This window comes from Phascolarctos cinereus, unplaced genomic scaffold, assembly GCF_003287225.1.
Source record: "Phascolarctos cinereus isolate Bilbo 61053 unplaced genomic scaffold, phaCin_HiC Scaffold_9;HRSCAF=440, whole genome shotgun sequence".
Classification (NCBI taxonomy): Eukaryota; Metazoa; Chordata; class Mammalia; order Diprotodontia; family Phascolarctidae; genus Phascolarctos; species Phascolarctos cinereus.
Genome location: NW_027556402.1, coordinates 240887186 through 240901869, shown reverse-complemented (window position 1 = coordinate 240901869; position 14684 = coordinate 240887186).

Sequence of the window (14684 nt, the reverse complement as noted above, 5' to 3'; positions counted from 1 at the left end):
AACCTTAGAACGGTTCTAGGAATGTCATTTTTTAATAGACTTTCGCCCCTACTCAGGGACTGGCTCCTCCTTCAGGGACTGCTCAGTCACCAACACGCACGGATAGAGGGCCATGAAGCAGGACGGGGCGGGAAGGGTAGTAGGATGTATGGTCTGGGATGATTTTATCGTTCCCCAAAGGACTTGGTGATGTTCTAAAACCTCAGTTTTATAAAGTACCAGGGATCAGCAGGAGACTTTCCTGAGGACTGCCTTGCTACATCTAGAAATTCTGTTAGAGTGGAAAGAATACTGGATTTGGAATGGGGGGTAGGGGATGTGGGTTCAAATCCATAGTTTCTCTGTTAAAACCCTCCACGACCTGACTCCAGCCATCTGTTCCCCATGCCTGGGGTATGCACTCCCTCCTCAGTGCCAACTCTTAGGATTGCTAGTTTCCTCCAAAGCTCAGCTTCTACATGAAGCCTTTCCCAATCCACCCACCCCAGCTGCTAGTGCCTTCCCTCAAAAAACCACCTTCCACTTGTTTTGAATACAATTTGTATAAACATATACATATATAAGTCCCAGCTGATAAAGTGTAAACTCCTTGAAGTCAATCAACAAACATTTATTAAGCACTTACTATGTGCCAGGCACCGTGCTAATCTCTGGGGATACAAAGAAAGGCAAAAGCCCACCCTTGCCTTTATGGAATTTACATTCTAATAGGGCAATATTGTTTTTGTCTCAGTATTCCCAGCAATCAATCAAGCAATAAACATTTATTAGGTGCCCCCCTATGTGCCAAGCACTGTGCTCAACACTGGGGATACAAAAGTGCTTGCTCTCAAGGAGCTCCCAGTCTACCACAATGTCTGGCGTATAATAGTAAACAGTAAATGATTGATTTCTCTCTGAGTGATTTTGGGCAATTTGATGAGCATCTACTAAACGTCAGGCAGTAGCAATAGAGTGACAAAGACAAGACAGTCCCTCAATTTGAGGAATTCATATTCTACCAGAGGAAACAATGCACACAGATAGTAAGTAGTGGAGCACAGTGGAAAAAGCACTGGCATCAAAGGTCCTGGATTCAAATCCTGTCTCTGAAGCATTCCTTATGTGACCCGAGGCAAGTCTCTTAATCTACCCAGGCCTCAGTTTTCTCATCTTTCAATATGGAGGTAGGGATACATGACTTCTAAGATCCTTTATAGCTCTAAATCTTTGATGAGTAAGAAGGGCTTTTTTTTTCAGGGGTCTCATTAATTATGCTCACTTTTCCTTCAATGTTAACATACGTTGATTAAATTTTTACCCTGCTGGACTAGATACTATTGTTCAGTTGTTTTCAATCATGTCCCACTCTCCATTGACCCTGCTTGGGGTTTTCTTGGCAAAGATGCTGGAGTGGTTTGCCATTTCCTTCTCTAGCTCATTTGACAGATGAGGAAACTGAGGCAAACAGGGTGAAGTGATTTGTCCAGAGTCACACAGCTAGGAAGTGTCTCAGGGCAGATTTGAACTCAGGGAGATGAGTCTTCCTGACTCCAGGCCCAGGGTCCTATGCACTATGGTGCCACCTAGCTGCCCCTTGGACTGGATAACAGAATCATAGACTTTGAATTGGTAGGTTCCTCTGAAAGGACCTCTACCCGAAACATGAATTCCATCTAACACATCCCTGTCAAGTGGCCATCTGGTATTTGCTTGAAGTCTTCCCAGCGCAGGCAACTTATGACTCCAGAGACAGACCATGTCCCTTTCGGAAAGCTCCGATTATTATGTAAATTATTACGTAAATGAGAGGATTGGATTGGAGGGCACCTACGTCCCTTTCGGGGCAGCTGGGTGTCAGAAGCGGACAAAGTGTGGGACCTGGAGTCAGGAAGACCTGAGTCCAAATTTGGCCTCAGACATGTACTAGCTTTGTGACCTTGGGCAAGTCACTTGACCCTGCCTGCCTCAGTTTCCTCATCTGTCAAATGAACTGGAAAAGGAAATGGCAAATCACTCTAGTATCTCTGCCAAGTAAACCCCAAAAGGGGTCTCAGAGAGTCAGACATGACTGAAATGACTGAACAAAACAGTTCCCTTTCAGTTTGAAACCTATGAGCCTCTGATCCTTTACCACCGTGGTTGGCCTCCTCTATCTTATATCCACTATCATCTGGGCTCTCCACCTTAATCAGTGTCTTTCTCTATCTCACCCATTTATTTACTCTCTTGTACACCAGTAGTGTCAAACTCAAATAGAAATGCTGCCACTAACTATATATATATGGATTCTTCTCTGTGTGTATGGGGGGGGGCATACTGACTTAGAAAACCACAAATTAACATCATCTATGTTTTATTGCATTTTTTTTTGTTAAAAAATATTCCCAATTACATTTTAAGTTGATGACTCACTGGTTACATGTTTGACATCTCAGTTGTACACTCATTCTTACCAACGTCCTTCCTAAAAGATGGCACCCTGCACTGATGCTTGCAGAGAGATGCTTGGGGTCTGTAGCTTCTTTCTATACAGTGATAAAGTGGTTCCCTACTTATTTCTCTCCTCTCTTTGGTTCTGTCTTCACCATCTCCATGGATGTCTCCATCACCATTGATGTCTCCAAGTAAATAAGCAAGCATTTATTATGCACCTATAATGTGCCAGGCAATTGAGCTAGGCACTAGGAGTAGAAATACAAAAGTATTTTTGTGGAAGAACCTCAACAAGGTTCTTCTGTCACTGTGTTCACTCTGTCTCTTTCAACTATTTCATTGTCTCTACTTCTCTCCCTTCCTCCCTTCCTCTTTTAATTTCAAGGCTGCAGTAACCATCTGCAGTGATCTTTGAGCCCAAGAATAGAAAATCTGACACTACTTCCATTTCCTCTCCCTCTCTTTGCCAGGAAGTGGTGGGACCAGTTGCCATGATCTTAGTTTTTAAATGTTAAGCTTCAAGCTAGCTTTTACACTCTCCTTTTTCACCCTCAGCAAAAGGATTCTCAGTTCTTTTTCACTTTCTGCCATCAGGAAGCTTAGTGTATGAAGAGCTCTGATCAGGTGCCCTGGAGTCTGTGCCCTGAGATGATCAGAAAATTGGCCAGCAGAATCTATAGCCATATGAAAAAATGCTCTAAATCACTATTAATTGGAGAAATACAAATTAAATCAATTCTAAAGCACTACCTCACACCTACTAGATTGCTAATAAGGACAGAAAAGGAAAATGACAAATGTTGGAGGGGATGTGGGAAAATTGAGCCACCGATGCACCATTGGTGGAGTTGTGAACTGATTAAATCATTATTTAGAACAATGCCTAAATATTTATAGCAGCTCTTTTCTGGTAGCAAAGAATTAGAAATTGAAGGGATAGATACCCATCAATAGTGGAATGGCTGAATAATTTGTGGTATATAATTGTGATGAAATACTATTGTGCTATAAGAAATAATGAGCTAGGTGCTCTCCGAAAAACCTGGAAAGACTTACATGAACTGATGCAAATTGAAATGACTAGAACCAGGAGAAGTAATATTGTAAGATGATCAGCTGTGAATGACTTAGCTATTCTCAGCAATACAATGATCCAAGACAACTCTGAAGGATTTATGATGAAAAATGCCATCCATCCCCAGAGAAAGAAGTGATGGAGTCAGAATACAGAATGAAGCACACTTTTTTTTTACTTTATTTTTCTTGGGTTTTTATTTTGGTCTATGTTTTCTTTGACAACATGAGTAATATAGAAATGTGTTTTCCATGATTACATATGTATAACCTGTATCAAATTGCTTGCCTTCTCAATGAGGGGAGTGGGGAGAGAGAGAAGAAATTTCGAGCTCAATTTTAAAAACAAATGTTGAAAATCATTTTTACATGTTATTGGGGAAAATTTAAATTTTTTATAAAAGAAAAAAAAAGAATTGGCCAGCAGACGTATTATTGTTCAGTCATTTCAGTAGTGTCCAATTCTTCATGACTCCACTTGAGATTTTCTTGGCAAAGATACTGGAGTAGTTTGCCATTTCCTTCTCCAGCACATTTTACAGATGAGGAAACTGAGGCAAACAGGGTTATTTTCCCAGGGTCACATAGCTGGTGTCTGAGGCTGGATTTGAACTCAGGCCTTCTTGACTCCAGGCCCAGTGCTCAAACCACTGTGCCACCTAGCTGCCCCTCCACTCTACAGGCCTAGCCTTAAGAGCCTGGGGCCACCTCTGTTCTATGAGAGGGATTAGAGGGGGACTTTAGTGTATGGTCATGACCCCATAGACTAAACAACATGAATCCCTAGGCTGATACCTTTTGTAAAGTCAGCCTTGTTTGCCCAGACTTGAACCCAGAAGGACTCTGACCCTTTTCTAACATCTGGAAACCGTGGCCCTTCTGCCACGGTGGGACAAAAGCCAGTCACAAATCAAACACCAGTAATGAGGATTTCTGAAATTGGAACTGATAGCAACTAAACCTGGTGGAGAACTGATGCAAATCTTCCAGACAACTCTCTGAGCATCTTGGGGCACAGACACCAAGCTCTGCATACACTAAGCTTTCTGATGGCAGAAAGTGAAGGAGAATGAAGAAGCCTCTTGATGAGGGCGAAAGAAGACCATGTAAAAGCTGGCTTGAAGCTTAACATTAAAAACTAAGATCATGGCAACTGGTCCCATCACTTCCTGGCAGAGAGAGGGAGAGGAAATGGAAGCAGTGTCAGATTTTCTATTCTGGGGCTCAAAGATCACTGCAGATGGCAACTGCAGACATGAAATTAAAAGACTCTTGTTCCTTATAAGGAAAGCCATGGCAAATCTGGACAGTGTATGAAACAGCAGACATCACCTTGCTGACAATGGTCCATACAGGCAAAGCTATGGTTTTTCCAGTAGCAATGTGTGGCTGTGAGGGTTGGACTCTAAGGAAAACTGAGTGCAGCAGAATCAATGCCTTTGAACTGTGGTGCTGGAGAAGACTTCTGGGAGTCCCTTGGATGGCAAGGAGGTCAAACCAGCTGATATTTACAGAAATGAATTCAGATTACTCATTGGAGGTATAAATACTGAAGTAGAAGCTTACATACTTTGGCCACACAATGATAAGACAGGACTCGTTGGAAAAGACACTGATGTTGGAAAAGAATGAAGGCAAAAAGAGAAGGGGATGGCCGAGGATGAGATGACTGGATAGTCTCATAAAAGCAATGAACATGACCTTGCACAGACTTCAGGAGGTGGTGGAGAACAGAAGAGCCAGGAAGAGTCAGATATGACTGACTGAATGAACAAGAGCAATGGATTAAGCTTTGCTCAATACAAATCGGTATTCCCAAAACCCAGATCAGACCATCTCCTACCCCCATTCAATAACCTTCAGGGGCCTTGAGGATAGAATGCAGGCTCTTCAGCCTTTACAGCCTGGCTCCCACAGACCTTTCCAGCCTTGTTCCGTAGTATTCCTTTCTACACACTTTCCTTCCTTGTCAACCTGGCATGCTAGCTTCTCCTTCCATGACCTATGTCCCCACTCTGCCCATTTGCACAAGGGGTCTCCCATATCTGGAATGCCCTCCTCACCTTCACCTCTTAGAATCTTAGAATCCTTAGGACCTGGCATAGTCATAGACCCTTGACCTATAGATAGTTGGTGCAGGCAGGTGGCAAAGTGCATAAAGTACTAGACTCGGAGTCAGGAAGAAATGGCTTCGAATCCTACCTCTGACACATACTAGCTGTGTGACCCTGAACAAATCACTTAACCTCTATAAACCTGAGTTTCCAGATCTGTGAAATGAAAGGGTTGGACTAGAAAGCCTTTAAAGTCCCTTTAGCTAGAAATCTATTATCCATATTTTGGATAATTACGTAGTTCTTTGTAAATATTATCTCACTGGGACTCACAACAATGCTAAGAATAGGGGCTATTATTAGCCCCATTTTACAGATGAGGAAACTGAGGCAAACAGGGTGAAGTGACTTGCCCAGGGTCACACAGCTAGTAAGTGCCTGAGGTCACATTTGAACTCAGGTCTTCCTGACTGTAGGCCCAGGGTCTTATCCATCAAGTCATCTGCTGTTCAGTGGTTGCTCAGCACTGTCCAACTCTTCTTGACTCCTTTTGGAGTTTTCTTGGCAGAGATACTGGAGTGGTTTGCTGTTTCCTTCTCCAGCTCATTTGACAGATGAGGAAACTGAGGGAAGCAGGGTGAAGTGACTTGCCCAGGGTCACACAGCTAGTAAGTATCTGAGGTCACATTTGAACTTGGGTCTTCCTGACTCCAGGCCCTGCACTCTATCCACTGTACCACCCAAGTGCACTACTGAGCCTCCTAGATACCTCTGAATTTGACAAATTCCTCTTGGAATGGAATAGAGAGCCAGCCTCAGAGCCAGGAAGACTTGGGTTCCAGTCCTGCTTCTCACATACACTGGCTTATTTGTGACCCTGGGCAAGGCATTAAACCCCTTAACTCTCTAGGCCAAGCAGTTGTCAAAGCGTGGTCTGGGGACCCCTTCAGTTCCTGAAATTTTTCAAGGGAGTCTTTGATGTAAAAAATTGTCATAATGATAAGAGGTTTTAATTTCTAGTATAGTACATACCGATAGATATAACCAACATAAACAAAAGCTCTTTGGAGGTCATCAATAATTTTTAAGAGTGTCAAGGGGTCTTGAGACTGAAAAGTTTGAGAGCTGCTGAGCTAGATAACTCTCTATCAATTTTAGCAAAGAGGCTGGCTTGCATAGGTAGAAGGAATTTTCTCATAAAGGTACATATACCAATAAAATCACAAGTCCAGTCCTTATCCCCATCCTGGAACAAAGAATGAATGAATGAACGAATGAATGAATGACTGTGAGTCAGCCTCACAGAAGCTCATGCCACCCACTCACTCCCTTACTTAACCCAGCTATTGGGGTGGGATACAGAAGAGCAGGTTAGATGTTGGCAAATATGTGAATGAGATCTCTGCACCACCATCTCCCAGCTCCCTTCACTATTCTTACTGTTCCTTCTCTCTGTTCTTCACCCCCTCCACCTACCTCACTGAACTACTGTAAGGAAAGGACTTTGTAAATCCTACAGCGCTATGGAAACTGGCATTATTAGCATTATTTGGGGGTGAGGATTATATTACACAAAATGCTATGTTACATATAATAACACATTTGCAGGTGAGGACCTGGAATGGTCCGAATTCAAGCTCCCCTCATCCTCTGAACTTCCTCTGCCCCCTAAAGATGGGAAGAACCTCCCGCCCCCTCCCTTCTTGGAGGAAGAAGCAGGTATCAGCCTTGCTGGAGGGCCCTGGTTTAGAGTATGAGATCATCCCCCAGGAAGCCATCTCTGGGGAAGCTCTCTTTATGGCCTGCTGCTCACTGAAAGCCTGAGGGAAGGGAGAAGGGGAGGGGAGGAAAAGGGAGGAGGAGAGGTGATGAGGACAATGAGGATAGGAATAACTTCCCTGGATATGATCCTGATGAGGGAAGGCGATCTCTCCACATAGGCTCTAATGAGGTGCTCAGGTCCAGAGAGGTAGCTTACCCCGACCTCCCCTACCCTAAGTCTTTGTGATGACATCTACCACCCCAAATAAATATAGCTGGGTTCTCCCCACCCCTCCCCTTTACTACCCTCTCCCAGCCAGTAAGTGCATCCTAAAAGAGACCTGTGCGGGGTGGGGGGGATACACTTTAATACCACAGACTTGGCCATGAGATTGAGGGGAGCCACTTGGATTTGAAACCCAGTTCTGCTGCTTTTAATAACACATGGCCCAAGGCAAATCACCTAACCCTCTATGGGTTCATTAGTTTTGTTTGACGATACTTAACAAATGTTACTAGGGAGGGCTGGTGGGTGGGAAGGTTTGGAGGTAATAAGAGTGCTAGAAAAAAATACCAGAAAGTATCAGTGAGACTTTGTACAAAAAACGGAAGCCAGCAGAAGAAAGCTTAGCCAAATACACACACAAGCAGGGCAACTTTGTTATTACTGTGTTAAATGTAATAAATACTTCTTTAAAAACAACAAAGTTGACAAGTTGGCAATTTCAGAATAATAAGCATCGATATTTACATATCACTTGCAGGTACTTTCCAGCTGCAGCATTCTGTCTTCTATATTCTAACGTCCCCTAGAGCCCTGCCAGTCTATGTTCTATGTACTATGTGCTAACGTCCCTCCTCCTCAGACATTCTGTACATTAAGGATCCTTTCAGCTCCGACATTCTATGTCCTAACATAAACCATGAGGGTTATGAAATCTGGGACTAGAAGGGACATTAGAGGACATCTTACTGAACCTCCTCATTTTACAGGTGAGGAAATGTTTGCTGAATTGAATTCAAACAATTAGTAAGCGTTTATTAAGCACCTACTACTTACCAGGTACTGTGAGACACTGGGGATAGATACGAAGGACAAAAATGAAAGTCTCTCCCTGCCTTCAAGGAGCTTACATCCTACCTAGAAAGGTGCACATATGCATATGTGCATATACATATGTACGTATATGAATACACATACACATGTACGTATGTGTATATATACATGTATGTGTGTATATGTTAAATACAAGGTAATTAGGAATCACTCTCTCCTTTGCCCTTCCCCCAGTGCTTTGCTGAAATCCAAGTACAGTATACCACTAGAGTATATAATCAGGTTGTCTGCTCAAGGCCACAGGAGAAATAAATACCAGAGACAGGATTTGAACTCAGGCTGTGGCCTTCCAGCTCTAACACTCTATAATCTGAAACTGGAAACAAAGGCTTTCTTCAGAAGTACTAGCTTGATCTTGAATCTGGGGCAGAAGAAATTTTTTAAAAAAACACAATATCTTGGGAAGTCAACTGGGGTAAATGGAAACACATTGATACAAGTTCTGGTAGGCTTGCAGCTACCACCATCACCACCACCTTCCTCCACCACCCCAACTTTGACTTAACAGTAGAGCTATGGCTAAAAAAAAAAAAGCGGGCAGATTCTCAGCCATGCCTCCTGGGGCTTTCATCCAAAGGAACTCCAAATATCTCATCTCAATCATCCTCCTCAAAGCTTCTGCTCCTGAGTAGGGAGCCAGGGACATATAGGGACACACTAGGACTATGAGAGGTATGTTACATCACCAGGACCAAACAGTAAGCTAGGTATTATTAGAAACAGAAGCTAGGTTTACTAATTTATTCTCTAGCCTTCTATCCATTGGACCATTGGCTTCTTCTAATGGGGAAAGCAGGGGTGGAGGCCTGGGTCAACCCAAACCACCATGATAGAAACAGCCAGGGATCAGACAGGCTTTGGGTCCCTCCAGTTCAGAAACAAAGAGGGCCTGGGATGCTGGTCAGCTGGAAGCCAGATTCTTCCTGGCTGCCAACTCTCACTTGCCAGTCCCAGATCAGTTAGTCTGTCAGATCCCAACCACCCTCTCCTCCCCCCACCTTCAAGCTGTCCCAGGAGACTAGGTCTAGGGTTCAAAAGTCTAACTAAGAAAATCATACTTTGGAATCACATGACAATTTGATCTTCAAGGGTAGTTTCTTTTGCCTGGATCGTTCTGGAAGTCGGGCTTATTTGCTCCCATCTGGTGCATGGGAAAATATGTCTATATGTATGTGTGTCCAAGTATATGAGCAATATGAGAAAGTGTGAATAGTGTATGACAGCATGTATATGTGCTTAAATGCAGTGCTTGTGTGGGGGGGGGCATGGGGACACACTGAACAACTCCATGGCTCTGGTGGGGAGTCTTCCTGACCCTTCTTTGAGGCCCAGGGTGAGCAGCTCCAGCTCGCCTCTAGCATCCACCTTCTCTTCCCCACCCCCACTCCCCACCAAGCCCTCTGAACAAAGCCTGCGAGTTCAGCATCCAACCAACTGGCTCTACCACACTCAGAATTAGCACTGTCTGGTACAATTATGAACATCAAAGTGTTTGGATAATTTTGCAGGAGGGTTACCATGGCAATCCCTAGCGAGCTCCAAAAGGGGCTCTCTGTGTGTGTATGGGGGGGGGGGAAGGAGAGAAAGGATACGCAGTGACAGGCCCTGAAGTTAGGCTTTCACCTCTCCCCCCAGCCCCGCTGAGCTCATTCCAGTAGCTGAGCTCAGTGCTCTAATCTGGGACGCTCACTGTACATGCAATGGGACACCGCTGGTGGGGGCAGGGAGGGGAGTCATCTGACTGGGGATTGGCACGGTTGCTTGCCATGGCCTACCCCTCCTCGGCTCTGAATTTTCTCAACTCTGATTCAAAGGGGAATGGTGCCCAGGGAAATTTCCCCCATGAGCCATGCAGAGCTACTTTGGAGAGAAGGGAAGGGCTGGATGGGATGATTAAACCAGAAGCATCTTTGCCCTCTCCTTAATCTGTAATCTCATTACCCTTCAAGGAATCCTGTTATGGTAATGGATCACCAGTCCAGAGGTTTGTACATTTTCCTTCTCTCTGAGACATTTTCTTGCAGACTTAAGTGCCCTACCCCCAGAGGACAAGGTTCATGAATAATAATGATACTAATGATAATCATCCTACCTTCTGATTGTAGAGTGCTTATTACTCTTCAAAGACTCTTCCCATCCATGAGCTCATTTGATTCTCAAAATAACCCCGGGAGGTTTTTTCCCTCATTCATTCATCCAGCAAATATGTGTTAAATACCTATTTCCCATAATGTTTGGGACGGAGGTAGATACAGCAAATGCTATCATTCCCATTTCAGGCATGAGGCAGTTGGGGTCCAGGAAGATGAAGTAATACAAACAAAGTCACAGCAAGATTTTGATTTTGTTTTTTTGTTTTGTTTTATTTTCTGGTCATTGTTGGTTGGTTTTCTTTTCTGGACCTATGATATCATTAGTGAGGGGAGCCCCTGTTGTGGCTTCGGCACCAATGCAGGTCAGCAATTTCTCTGTAATTTATAGTCTTAGAGCATTTCCTAAGGAGGACCCAGAAGTTAAACAATGTGCCTGTGGTGAGTTAGGACTTAAATCCAGGTCTTTCTGACTCCAAGACTCCTCCTCTATGCTGTTTCTGCACAGCAAATAAATCCACAGAAATCATAATTTCTCTCTGATACAAAGAAAAACTAGGAGGAAATAATAGAGAAATCCCATTCAAAACAGCTACAAAATATATACAACATTTTAGTGTTAATCTACCAAATCAGACTCGGGTCTTCTATAAATATAATGGCAAAACATTCTTTACAAATACAAGACTTCAAGAGCTGAAGAGATGTTGATTTTTCACGGTTTGGCAACACTAATGTAAAAATTGCAATGATACATACATTAATTCACATATTTAGCACCGTGCTAATTCAGCTCTCAAGGACTTTATAGAACTTGGGGAAATAACAATAAACATTCATTTAAAAGAGTGACAGGTCTAGAATTTCAAAGGCAATGAAGAAAAAAATCAGGAATGAAAGTGTCTTAGCATTTTTAGATTTCAAATTATTTATCAAATAGTTTTCAAAGCTATTCAGTATTAGTTAAGACACAGAATAATAAGACATAGCTAAGACTCAGAAACAGTCAAACACAGAAGCTCAGTCTTCAATAAACTTAAGAATTCAAACCACTTGGGGGAAAGATTTCCTCTTCATTAAAAACTTCTGGGGGAAAGTAGAAAAAAGTTAGGCAGAAATAAGTTTATACTAGAAATTTACACCATATATCACAAAAATTCCATATGGATAACCAAACTAGATACATAGAAGGCCACATCATTAAAAAAAAAAAGCAAAGGAGAATGGGAAAAAAGATACTTTTCAGATTAACAATTAGGGGGCAGGGAGGAGGTAATTCTTAACTTGACAAAGAATTGTTGTGTTTGGTCATTTGGGGTCTTCTTGGCAAAGATACTGAGTGGCTTGCCATTTCCTTCTCCAGCTCATATTACCGATGAGGAAACCGAGGCAAACAGGGTGTAGTGACTTGCCCAGAGTCACATAGCTAATAAGTGTCTGAAGCCAGATTTGAACTCAGGAAGATGAATCTTACGGATTTCAGACCAAACACTCCATCCACCTCACCACCTCGCTGCCCAGAACAAGAGTTAGAGGTTGTCATAAAAAATAAAATAGATAATTTGAACTGTCTGAAATGTAAAAACTTTTCCATAAATAAAATCAATGCAACTAGAATAAGAAGAGAAAATAAATGGGGGGGAAAATTTTTGCATCAATCTTTTACTCTTAGATAAAAGTCTGATATCCAAGATATCCAAGAAATTGATGGAAATGAATGAGATCAAGTTTACAAAGCAAGTGAATAGTAGAATATGAACTAGAACTTGGAATTCTACAGAATCCCTAATAACTGTGCTGCTTTTGAGATACCGGCTCTGGGCAGGAAAGTTCCCTGGAAACATGCATTTAGAAGGCTTACAAATCTACTTCTATATCCTGATTCCAGGCATGGTGCTGAGCACTGGTAAAACAAGTACAACAAAAACAAAGCTAGTCCCTGCTCTTAAAGAGAGCATTCTATACACACACATACACACACACACACACACACACACACAAACACAAACAAAAGGTTGGGGGAGGAGGACAAGACAGTCAGGACTAAAGCCTAGAAATGAATGAAGACTTGGGTGGCCTGGACATTTCCCTTAAAACGGAGGTACTGAAAGGGGCCTATCAGAGGAAGGAGCCTGGAGGCAGAGTGAACTCCCAAGATTGTGATGAAGGCTGCTGGGGCTTGTTAGTGAAAGTCTAGAGAGTCAAGACTGGAGCCTGGGGAGAACGAAGGGATGGATAGGAGATGGGAGTATTGAATTCGAGGAACAGAAAAGGCCAGTCGGGCTACATCACAGAGCTCAGGGAGGGAAGCAATGGCCAGTGAGCATGGACATTTGGGTTGGGGCCAGGTTGTGAAACCTGCCTAAACAGAGGACTTTCGATTTGATCCTATAGGCAATAGGAAGCTGCAAAGTATACTGAGCAGGGAAGGACGACATGGTTAGATCTGCACTTAAAGAAAACCACTTTGGCAGCTATGCAGTGGATGAACTCAGGCTGGGAGAGCCTTGAAGCTGGAATCTCATCCCTTCTCTTTTCCTCCTCTCTGCCCTCTAAGTTCCTGAAGGAATATGTTCCCTTCTTCTCCTAGGAGACTAATGAGATTTCATTTTCCTTAAGTACCTTATAATAAAGTCAGGGCAAGCTGATCCTTCTAAGAGCCCCAAGCTCAGCCCTGCTTGATGAGAGCAGGACACCAGTCCCCAGCTCTGAGTACCTCATTGGCAACACACCCACTCTCCAAGGACAGTCTCTGTACCTCAGCCAAATGGGTTCTAAGTGGGGCTCCAGCCACAGAAGTTTAATAGGCAGGGGAAGATGGGTTGGGAAAGGCTCATTAGGTCTTATTTAGCCCAGCCTCTGAGGGACCACAAGAGGAGTCCTTCCCAGCAGAGTCTCCTCTGGGACAGTGCTTCCCAAACGGAGTTTGGGAAGTAGCCACGGCGTACAAAGGATTCAGCGGCTCCAAAGTACTTCTCTAGAGGAGGGACCAACAGGGGAGAGGGATTGGTGAGAAGGGAGGACAGAGTACCCTAGTCACTGGATCATAGATGCAGGGCTGGAAAGGAGCTCAGAGCCTGGAGGTCATTGAATCCATTCCCCTCATGTAACAGATGAGGACACTGAAGCCCACAGATGTCAAACGCCCTTACCCACCTACCCCTTGCCCTTGTTTGATCTTGAAACTGAGGCCCAAAGAAACCATGGGACTTGCTCAAGGTCATACAGGTGACATAAGTGGCTAAGCCAGTCAAAGGACTGCCCTTGAGGACCTAGAAGGCCACATGTAGCCTCAAGGCCGAAGGTTCCCCAATCCCCATCTAGTCCACCCCTCTCATTCTGAAGATAAGGAAACCTAGAAACATAGTGATTTGTCCAAGGTGACAATACCTGCCTTCCTTGCACCATCCTCCCAGTTTCTAGTAGTGAAATAAATTGGACAGCTCCCTGGAGTGCCAACATCCAAGTATGCCTCTGCCTTGCCCTTAGTTCAAGAAGCTGGGTCCTACAGTCATCTTAGGGAAAAGAGTTAGGAATTCTCAATTTCGAAGCCCAGCTCTCTGACCTGGCAAGCCAGTCCTGGCTCCGTTCCTCTCTTTCTCTGGAGGGGTAATAAGACTGAGATTGTTGTGTTCCCCAACCCGTATCAATAAGCCCTTGTAAAATATTAGAGATGTCTCAGAATCACATCTGCTCCAGGAGGAGGTTTTTAGATGTCTCATTTGCAATCCTATTCATGCTGGTAAATAAAAAGCCATTTCATTTAACTACTGTGCAGGATTGGGGGCTGAGGAAAAAAAAAAAAACAGGACCAAAGCCAGCCACAGAATTTAATCATGAAAGGTTTACATGAAAGGAAAGGAAGGGAAGAAAACCAGAACAGGGTTTTTAAAACTTAAATGAGTGCCTTAAAAAACCCTGCATTTTGGAATGAGTCTGTCCTAGACTATAAACTTGGGGACAGGACTGACTGTCTTCTTTGTGCTCCCCAAGCTTGATAGAAGCTTTTTAAAAAAAAAACACAGTGAGACCACAGTGTCCTTGACAAGTAGTAATATTGACTTATACATGGAAACCTTGACTCCACTCCTGGAATCAATTCAGATCAGTGTCGGAGATCTTAAAGGCTCTTCAGAAAGCAACAACTCCTGCCTGCTCACTGTGAGGATGAAA